Here is a 10264-nt window from a genome sequence, read left to right on the forward strand (position 1 = left end):
AAAATTAATTTACCAGAGAATCAGCAATAAAACCAAAAAACTTATTGTATGAAAGCTCTGATAAAATTTTATTTTACTTGAAAATAAAATATTACTTTGAAAATATATTGTAACGTTGCTTTGGTATCTTAAAATGTTTCTGAAGAATGTAATATATTTTTCATAAACTAAAAAATAATTATAAAATACAAAATATATATATAAAATACAAAATAATTACAAAAAATATTTATACATATCCTTATTTTTCAAAAAAGTTTTCAAATTTTTTTTCTAATAATATTAAATCTTAATTTAATTATATAAAAATAATATTAACAATAATAATATTAATATTTAATTATTATTTATTTAAATACAACAATAAATTTTTTAATAATTACGAAATTTGATATCAATTCTTGGATCTAATTAATATTAAATATTATAATATAGCTTTTTATAACTATTATACATGTTTTAACATAAATTAGATAATTTTTGAATCCACAGCGATCAATAAATAAAAATGAATAATATTAATATTAATATTTACAGATTTTTAAATTTTTTTTATTTTTAAATTAAAATAATTTTAATTTAAAAAAACTAAATATACACATATGTCAATAGCTATAAAAACATTAATAATATTTAAAATTTATCATAGAAATTAAGTAAACACTTAACATTTAAGTGTTGGGTGACTTTAAATGTGTAAGTTTAAGTATTAAGTGACTTACTTTTATTATTAACCATTTTTACATTCTCTCAACGTACGAATTTGTAAATTCCGTTGTATGAACCGTTAACGAATCGGGGACAATTATTTAATCATGTAATAGGACGCTGAGGTCACCAATGGTGATGTCTTAAATTTTAAACATGTTTCTTAACAGGCGTCTGATCATTAACATCATTTTTCACTTGTTTCGTTGAGCGAGATACAACAAAAATTTTTATTCAAATCGAATTACATTTGTAATTCGTATCGCCAATTTATACAAGTAAAAATATCTCTTTTAACATTTTAATAAAAAAAATAAAATTTATTATTGAAATTATTGTTTATGAAAAACTTATAAAATTTATCTAATAGCTCGTAATTAAAAAAATCGAAATGAAAAGAATCGCAATATTCTCGATTCATGATCGATTTCAATCGATAATCGATCGCGTGAAAATGATCCGGTGATCCGCGTCATAAGATAAAAATTAGCAGGTAGGAATTTCACGGGCGGATCGCGTCACGATGCGGTTATTTCAGAGTCAGTGAAAGCGACTCTTGTCACGGCACTGATATTATATGCACGCATCGCGCAGGTTTCATTCGAGTTGTCTGAAAAAAAGTCGCGCCACAAAATTCGCGATTAAATTTCCTTGTGTTTCGACTATTTACGAGCATTCGCCGCGTTAAATATGGTCTTCATTTTTCGATGAAATCATGAATTTTTTTAAAAATTTTTACCATGGAACAAGATCTCTCTTTGATTAACTCTTTATTGATTAATGATCGATTTTCCAGATTTTATAATATCCAACAGATTGGATATTATAAAAATAAATTCTTATTTAAATAATAATCCAAATGATAATAAATATAAACAATAAAATTCAGACTTATTGCTTGATTTCATTATGAAAATATAAAAATCTTTATCCGTGTGAAATTTCTATTTTCTAAAATCACTTTTCTTTTATTTGTATATAACAATGCAAATGCATTTATAGTTTTTCATTTATGAACTTCCTGAAATAAAATCTGAAATAAAATCTATTACTTCTCGTATTGAAATTTTTATTATTTCTTATTTTCTATTATTCAAAATAATGAAATTATTAAATACTAATTATTATATTATAATTTATATTATAATTTTTTTTCATATAATATGATTTTCAATTTGTACTAATTCATTTATAATATGATAATTTTTCAATATGAATATACAATATGAATTTCAATAGTACACTTTTTTTTCTTATAATATTGAATCAAATTTACAGAATTAAGTAAAACTATAATTTCTTTTTTTAATATGATAAATAAAATTTATTTTTTAAAAATTTTTTTTCTGGATTTTTTCTAACTTCCATATTATATGAGGATTATAGATTTATAATTTATTTTGGATTTTAGGATTTCTTCGCAAATAGTTTTTATTTTTATATAAATTTATTTTATTTAAAGTAATTATTTTTAATTATTTAAATAAAAAATATTCAATCCTTTCTAATATATTCTAATATACCACTTATTTATTCTAGCGTATCTTACATATAAATTTTTAAGATGAAATTTGTTATCATTATCAATCTATTATCTTATGAACAAAATTAACATCAATGTAATTTTATTATTACAATGAGTTCAATAGATTAGAGAACGAACAGATATTTTGTGTAATTAGCATGTTAAATTTCTTATTGTTAGTTTATATATATGATATTTAATATTCGACAATTGTAGTATACTTCAATTATTAGTCGAAAAGACGAAAAATGTTTCTATTATTAACTTCGATAACATAATCAATCATATTTACGTACATATTTAACATAAGAACACGTGATATACATACATATGGATGTGTATAAATACCATGTCCGTGATCATATAAAATAATCTTGTTACTTTTCTTTTATTTAAAGCAAATATTTAATTCTAGTCATCCTCTGATTTTTAAATAAACATACAAAAAAATCTGTTTTATTTAAAAAAAATATATAAAAAATTTCATATATAAAGAATAAATTAAGATAAATAAGATAATAATTATATAATAATTATAATCAATAAAATAAGCATAATTTTCATTTTTTAAATATAAAATTTCATTTGTATTCATTTACAATTAATTATCAGACTCTCACTGATGATATATCATAGAACTTTAAGAAATAAGGAATTATCAATAATATCGAAAGCAAGGAAGAAATTTCATAAGGAAAATCTCACGCCCTCGTAAGACCTCTTTCATTAATCGCTTTCTTTTATAATTAATTCGGTTTGTTTTCACGCAGAATCCACTCTACATATCAAAACAATGAAAATGATCCGAGCGAATTTTAATTCGCAAACGCTTTCTTTTTCAGTAACAACCTACTTTCAAAGTGTGCAAAAGCGGTCTCTTTGCTCGACGTATATTTCGGGCACAAAATAGTCACAATTGTCTTTGTTCATTCTCGATTCTCGACGACTCACACCATTTCAAATTGTGTTCCTAGGCCTATTGTAAATTTAATTTCTCTAATACAACCGTCACGTCGTTTCCTCTTGACTTGACGAGAATCAGGTTTGTCAACTGACTCATGCCGGATCTGACCTTTTTTTCGAATTTTGCGATTAAATGCTTTCTTTCATATATTTAATTTCTCTTCGTGAAATCTTAGAATTTTTCTTAGTTAAAATGATTAGTAATTGTTAAACAATTTGGAAGATATTTGAAATTCGAAGTTTTTGTTTGTCATTTGTGTAATTTGTTTTGACTTTAAATTTATTAAGGCACACAATTTTCTAATTTCACTTAAAAATTAAAAATAATATATGTATATATATTTAATCTTATATCTAATGCATCATATACATTGATAAAATATAAATATTTAATTTTTTTATGCAAATTAATAATCTGCAATTTTGTTATGAGATTAAAAAATTAGGTTAGAATTAAAAAATTTTTCGAATTCAATATTGAAATATTAATTTTAGATTAACGATAAAATTAAAAAAAATTGATATAAAAAAAGAAATAATTCTAAATATAATTTTTTTCGAGAAGAAAAATCATATACGTTAAAATGGTGATCTGCAGTTCGACTCGGTTCATAAATCATCGAATTTCGTGACCCAGTCTTCTATTGATGACGTCAAAACGATTCAACAGTAGGTCATCAGGATATTGGGACATCTGAGTGTGATTTAAAAGTTTTCTAAGATAGAAAATTGAGTATATTATACAAATTAGATTTAATGATTAATAGATTTCAGAAAATTAATGAACAGATTTAACATTTTTTAATCTTATTTTTATATATTGAAGATTATTATTAAATTGAAAATTAGAAGAAAGATTAATCATTAACGAAATTTCATTCATTAATTAAATTATTAAAAACCAAACAAAATAATGTAATTATTATTTGAAAATTACTAGAGTACAAAATAAATATTACAAAGATTTTTACATAATCTTATTGTTGTTCTGATGAAATCTCAGTTGAAATTCAGACAATTAAGCATCATTAAAATTTTCTTCATATAAGTGGATTTTTTATGTAAACAGAATTTTACTATAATTACAATTTTTAGAACTTTTTAAAAAAAATATATTAAAAATATTTCTTTTACAATTTTCAATTTATTAAATATTACATCAAAAAATCACATAAACAAAATATATTCATTATAATTATAATTCTAACTTATAATTGTATATTTTCTTAATTCTAGAATAAAAGAAAAACAATGATAAAAGAAATATTAATATTTCTAAAATTTCCTTTCAAAATTTAATCTTCAATTTCTTAAAAAAAGAAAAACAATTACACATATTTCTTAAAAAAAAAAAATTACAAATTATCTTATCTTATTACTTAAAATTAGAAAACACTTTCGTGCAATGTTCAGAATAATAAATAGCAAGTTAATTGCTTAGCCATCGAGGTGCAAAGTAATTTTGAAATACCGTTCCACAATCAGCATAAATGACAAACCGTTTCCTCCTTCCGTTGTTGCGCGTCGGCTGCATAATTGCACGTTCCGTTCTGTCGGTGATTTTGGTGTCATCGTAGTCAACGGGGCGGAAATACCAGAAATGTTGCAACACAGATATACAGGAAGTGAAGAAAGGGGAAAAAGGAAAAATCTAAGAATGGTTCGATTCTGATTACACGGTGAAGGAGGACGGAACGTGAGAAGTCGTTGATGAATTCACGCGAGACGGAACAATCACTGACTACCGCGGTAATTTTATTCCCCAAGGCTCCTAACCTAACTTCTTCTCGAAATCAATAGTAGATCTATCATTCATCGCGTAACGAGATCAAAATTACATCAGTTAAGCGGTTAAAGTGTCGAGTAAAAACTAAACATTTCTAGAAAATAAAGGAAATTCTTTTTTGCGGTTTTGTAAAGGAAGTAGATTTTACTTGAGGAAAATAGATGAGGTTTTTTGAATAGATAAGTGGAAATTGGTTATATGAAGTAAGAAGTAATATTTATATATTTATAAGAAGTAATATTTATAATACGTGGAAAGAGACAAAAATGAATATTATATATTTTATAAAATATTAATTTTTTTTAATATTGATATAAGTGTGTAAAATATGATATATTAGAAATGTCAATGTTTTTCACTATTGCAATAAAAAATCAAAATTTAGATATTGAAAAATTAGATTTGAATAAAAACAATAATCAATTATCTTTAATCATTGAATAAGTATTTATTTAAAATAATTATAGTTTATATTTTTGAATATGTATTCTGAGATGCTATCTAAAAATAATTCATTTTTTATAAATTTCTCCTATTATGTAGATATAATAAATATTCATATTTGAAAATTATAATTTTTAGTTTTTTTATAATAAATTTAATTCTTTTTGACTGATTATCTGAAAAATTTGTTGTTCAATTAGTTAGAATAATTGATGTTCTACTTTCATTTGTATTCACAACATAGTTTATGTTTTTTTCAATTTCCAATACATATATAATATAAATATATAAAAGTAAAATTTTTTAATGAAATTTCTCCAAGAAGTAGTATTTATTATAATTTAGATATTAAAAAGAAATAATATTCATAAATGTATAATATTTACAAATATGTAGTTTATGGAAATATTTTAACTTTCTAATTCATATTTTATTTTATTTTAAATTTTCTCTATCTCTAATTTACTATAATAGCGAAATATTAACCAAGGTAATCTTTAATATTATATTTAATATCATATCTGTTGTGTGTAAATTTTTCCTAGAAATGGTTTTGTAATTTTATTTTGTGAAATATTACCAAAGTCTATATATATTTATTTTTTAATTAAAGATCATAAGTTTACACAAAAGAAAAACTATTTCTTTCTTCTGAAAGAATATATAATTATTCCTTTATAAAAAAAAGAATATTTTCAATATTATTTTCAATATTATTAATATTATATTATATTTATTATTTTTTTTTATAAGATAAAATAATTTTAATTTTATACAATATTATTATATTGTAAAATATTTTTATATTTAGGCATTTTTGAGAAATCTAGAGACCAAAATAGATTTAAAAATTGATTGAGACTATTTATTAAATTACAAACAATTTAAATTTGCATTAGATGAAGCGAAACGTGGATAAGACTACAGTTTAACAGAAGATCGAATTGCTTTATCTTAAAAACTTAAATGCTTTCAATTTTAATCAACTTTTTTATATATTAATATTTATATTTGTTTTGATTTTTAGATGTTTCAAAAATTCTTTACTGTGAATATATAACATATTATATATCAAATATATAATATATAATAATAAATATAATATAATTATTATATTACATAAAATTAAAATATTTTTCTTTAAAATTGTTTTATATAAATATGAATTCAAAAAGATGAGCGATTTTCTTAATATGATAATGTATTGTGAATCGTGATTGTACCATGATCATTGCGTGACTATAAGATAGTGTTGATTGAATTCTGACAGGAAAAGGACGGAAGTAATTTAAAATTACACGTCAATTGTTGTGTAATTTAATTTATATCTCATTTCAAACGTTTCCTTTAATTATTTCATCTTCTTTAAATACATATGTGATGTTTCATATTATCAAAATCCAATCAATCATCCAATCAATCATTATTCCAGCAATTACGATTCAATTGCGAAATGATGAAATTTATATCATGAGGAAACAATTGGATATCATTTTTCGATCCAAATTAACATACTTCTGTACGAGAAATTGAAAAACAAATATTGATCAGATACAAATTTAAAAAGCAGATAAATGAATTATTTATAATCAAATATAAAATGTAGAATGTTTTTACAAATTTTTTTATTTTTTATTATTGTTTGGATTTATAGAGTTTTGAATAAAATTTTGAATATAAATATTTAAGATGTAGATTTAAATATATATATGGAATATATATAATATTCCATTGATTTTCTAATGAATTTAGTCGAAGAATTGAAGGTTAGAAAATATTAGGTTAGAATATTTTGAAATTTTCTCTTGATTTTTTCAATTTTAATAAATTCTACAATTTTATAATTTGATTTAGATTTCTTAAAGATTTTAAAAGATTTATCTGTATTCCTGTTCTTGTACTTATTATCATATCTTTATATTAAAATCATTTATAAAATAAAATTTTTCGTTGCATAAAAAATGAAATTCTTTTTTCCAAATCTTATGTGCAAATAAAATAAATTAAAATAATTTTCTTATTTATTGAAAATTCTTCTTTTATAAATAATTTTAATTAATACGCAAAAACATAGAAATAGATATATAACCTATATTTCTACTTAATACTATCGCTCAAATATCCAGTAACAGCTCTAGTTCCAATGCGTGTAGGTAGATGTCGAGAATTTCTATAGTCGAAGTTAACAGATACTTTCTCCGGCAAACGTCGTTCATTTCCTTTTTCCACTCTCCTCATGAATCCTTACGATTAACCGATAGCATGAAGTAAGCGGTCAATTGGCCTGATCTTCGATCATTTATCTCGATTTAGTATTCGAAAGATTTTTAAGATTGTTTCTAGAAAGTATCTCGAAATAATCGATTCCTCGAGGAAGTGCGTTATATTCGTTAATACCGTTGAGTGAAGATAGAGAAGAAAGAAAAAAAAAAAAAAATTTTTAAAATAAGTAGTATACTTTCACTAATCGTGAATCACTTTCAAGTAAATATCTTGGATGTTTTTGACCGGACAGTTTCGAATGTTATTTCGAGAAGACACCTAAGTGTTAAAGAGAGAAGTTACTCTCGAAAGCGTAATACTTAAACCGCACCCTCTTCCAATTATCGCGTACTGCATCTGTTGAAAATTTAATTTTCACATTTTTTTATTACCTCCGCCAACTTTCTCTCTATTTATTACCATTTCATTTTCCGTCATTGGACCTTGACTATTGAACATATATATTGCATATATATATTTATGTCTTGATCAATTATTTCTATAGTTTATAGTTATATCTTATATGACAAATATTTTTAACTTTCTTCTTAATATTGAGTTGTTAAATACTTAATCTTTAAAAGATTTCATTTTTTTGATAATTTTAATACAACATAAAAAAATATATTATCTAATTTAGAATTATTTTATTTTATTTTTCATATTGAACTTTCTTCTAGTTTATTAATTTAAAATTGCTGCTAACAAATATTATAATATAATATTATAAATATTAATATTAATAAATAATTTATTTATTTTGATAAATATTAAAGAAATCTATTTTAATTTTTTCTTATGCAATTATTAAAAATTATAATAATAACTGTTAAACTAATAAATTAAATTATTTTAGATAAAAAATAAGTTATTGTAATTAATTAATATTTATTTAAATAGAAAATAATTATACTTTTAATATTAAAAGAAAATTATTATATAACTGAGATGTATTAAAGTATATATTATTAAATTAGATTTTATATCTATTATAATATAAAGTAGATTTATAATTGTAAAATTTAACCAATATTAAATTCGGATTACCGAAATAGGAAATGGAAAACGCGATGAACATTCGAAGTAAGGTGAGCGTATAAATTGCGAAAGAAGCCATTGTTGACTTTCCGTTCTCGTCTTCCTCTTTAAACAGCCTTCCGGTTAGAAATTTATCGCAGCTTGACCAGTGAGAGCTGTTCACGATCTTCCGACTTCTTCTTGCGGTTGTGATCGTTCTAATTTATAACCGCGTTGTTACAAATACTTCTGGTTTTTTTATTCATATTAGTTAATCTCGAATATCAGATTATTATTAACCTTGAATTTTTAATTCTCTATCATATTATATTCTTTCTATAATACAACAATTAAATCATTCTAATGGTGATTGGCTATTTTAAATTTATTATTCTACAATTTCAATTTTCTTTCATTTTTTTTTAATTAATCATATTATGAGAAAGTAGAAAAATTGAAATAAACAAAAAATTAGAGAAACTTTAATTGCAATGCCAACAAAGTAATTGATTCTGCTACTTGGCCATAAAACTATTAAAAAGATGAAATACATTAGAATACTGAAATTTATTTTCAGATATTCTTTTTCAAATATTATAATTAGATTATTATTTATTATAATAAACAAGAATCTGAATAATTATCTAAAAATATAATTTGAAATAGAACATTACTAAGCATAGTTGAAGTTGATCTCAATTAAAGTATATTTTAAATGTCAAATCTATTGTCTTTTTTTAAGATCATTGTCTAATCTCGATTCTTCTCTTTTTCTCTTATTTTTTAGTTTCTATTTGAATCTTTACCATGTTTCTTCAATGGAAAATGTCGAATGCGGGACACCGTTACTCTCTTATTCTCAGTTGGCACCGATAATCTGGTGTCCCTATATCCGTGACCTTAAAACTGAATTCTTGACCTGGTGTCCGGTATCCAGCATGAAAAGCCGTTACGAAACCTTGTCTTAAAATCGATCTTTAAATGCCCTCTGGTACATTAAACATTGTATACAAAGATAATCTCTTTATTTTGAGGTTAAGTAGATTGAAAAATATTAAATTATCCTTCAATTGGTAGCGATTTAATTTTTACAAATTAGATATCTTTAATTCATAACAAAGTTATGTGATAGTTACATAGTGATGTATGTAACTGTATAATATATAATATGTAATATGTAATTTCAAAAGAAGAAAAAGTGAAAAAAAACGTGTTCCTAAGGAAAGAAAATTAGGTTAGGTTAGGTTAGACATGCTATAGTCAAATTCTTAATAAAATTATTGAACTAAAGTTAAAATCACCATTTATTACTTATATTAATTAATTTAATTGATTGTTATGAACAATTTTTTTATTTTTTATACTTATATTTATTTTCGATCGATAATTTTTTTTACACCAATGAAAGATTTTTATTTTTCTCTTTTAACGCAATCCTTTTCTATTAATATTAATAACAATTTTAATTTTATGCTGAATTTGAAACCCATATGAGAAAATCTATTCTTTTTTTTTTTTTTTTGAGTGGTTTTGTGAAATCGGTCATTTCATTTGCGACA

At 22.5% G+C, this 10264-nt stretch overlaps 1 protein-coding gene across 1 annotated transcript in view; it reads left to right on the forward strand.

Annotated features, from left to right (window-relative positions):
* Positions 1 to 10264, forward strand: part of LOC102675231 — a 34725-nt gene that overhangs the window by 1323 nt on the left and 23138 nt on the right. The gene's annotated exons all lie outside the window — the stretch shown is intronic.

This window comes from Apis dorsata, unplaced genomic scaffold, assembly GCF_000469605.1.
Source record: "Apis dorsata unplaced genomic scaffold, Apis dorsata 1.3 scaffold_207, whole genome shotgun sequence".
NCBI lineage: Eukaryota > Metazoa > Arthropoda > Insecta > Hymenoptera > Apidae > Apis > Apis dorsata.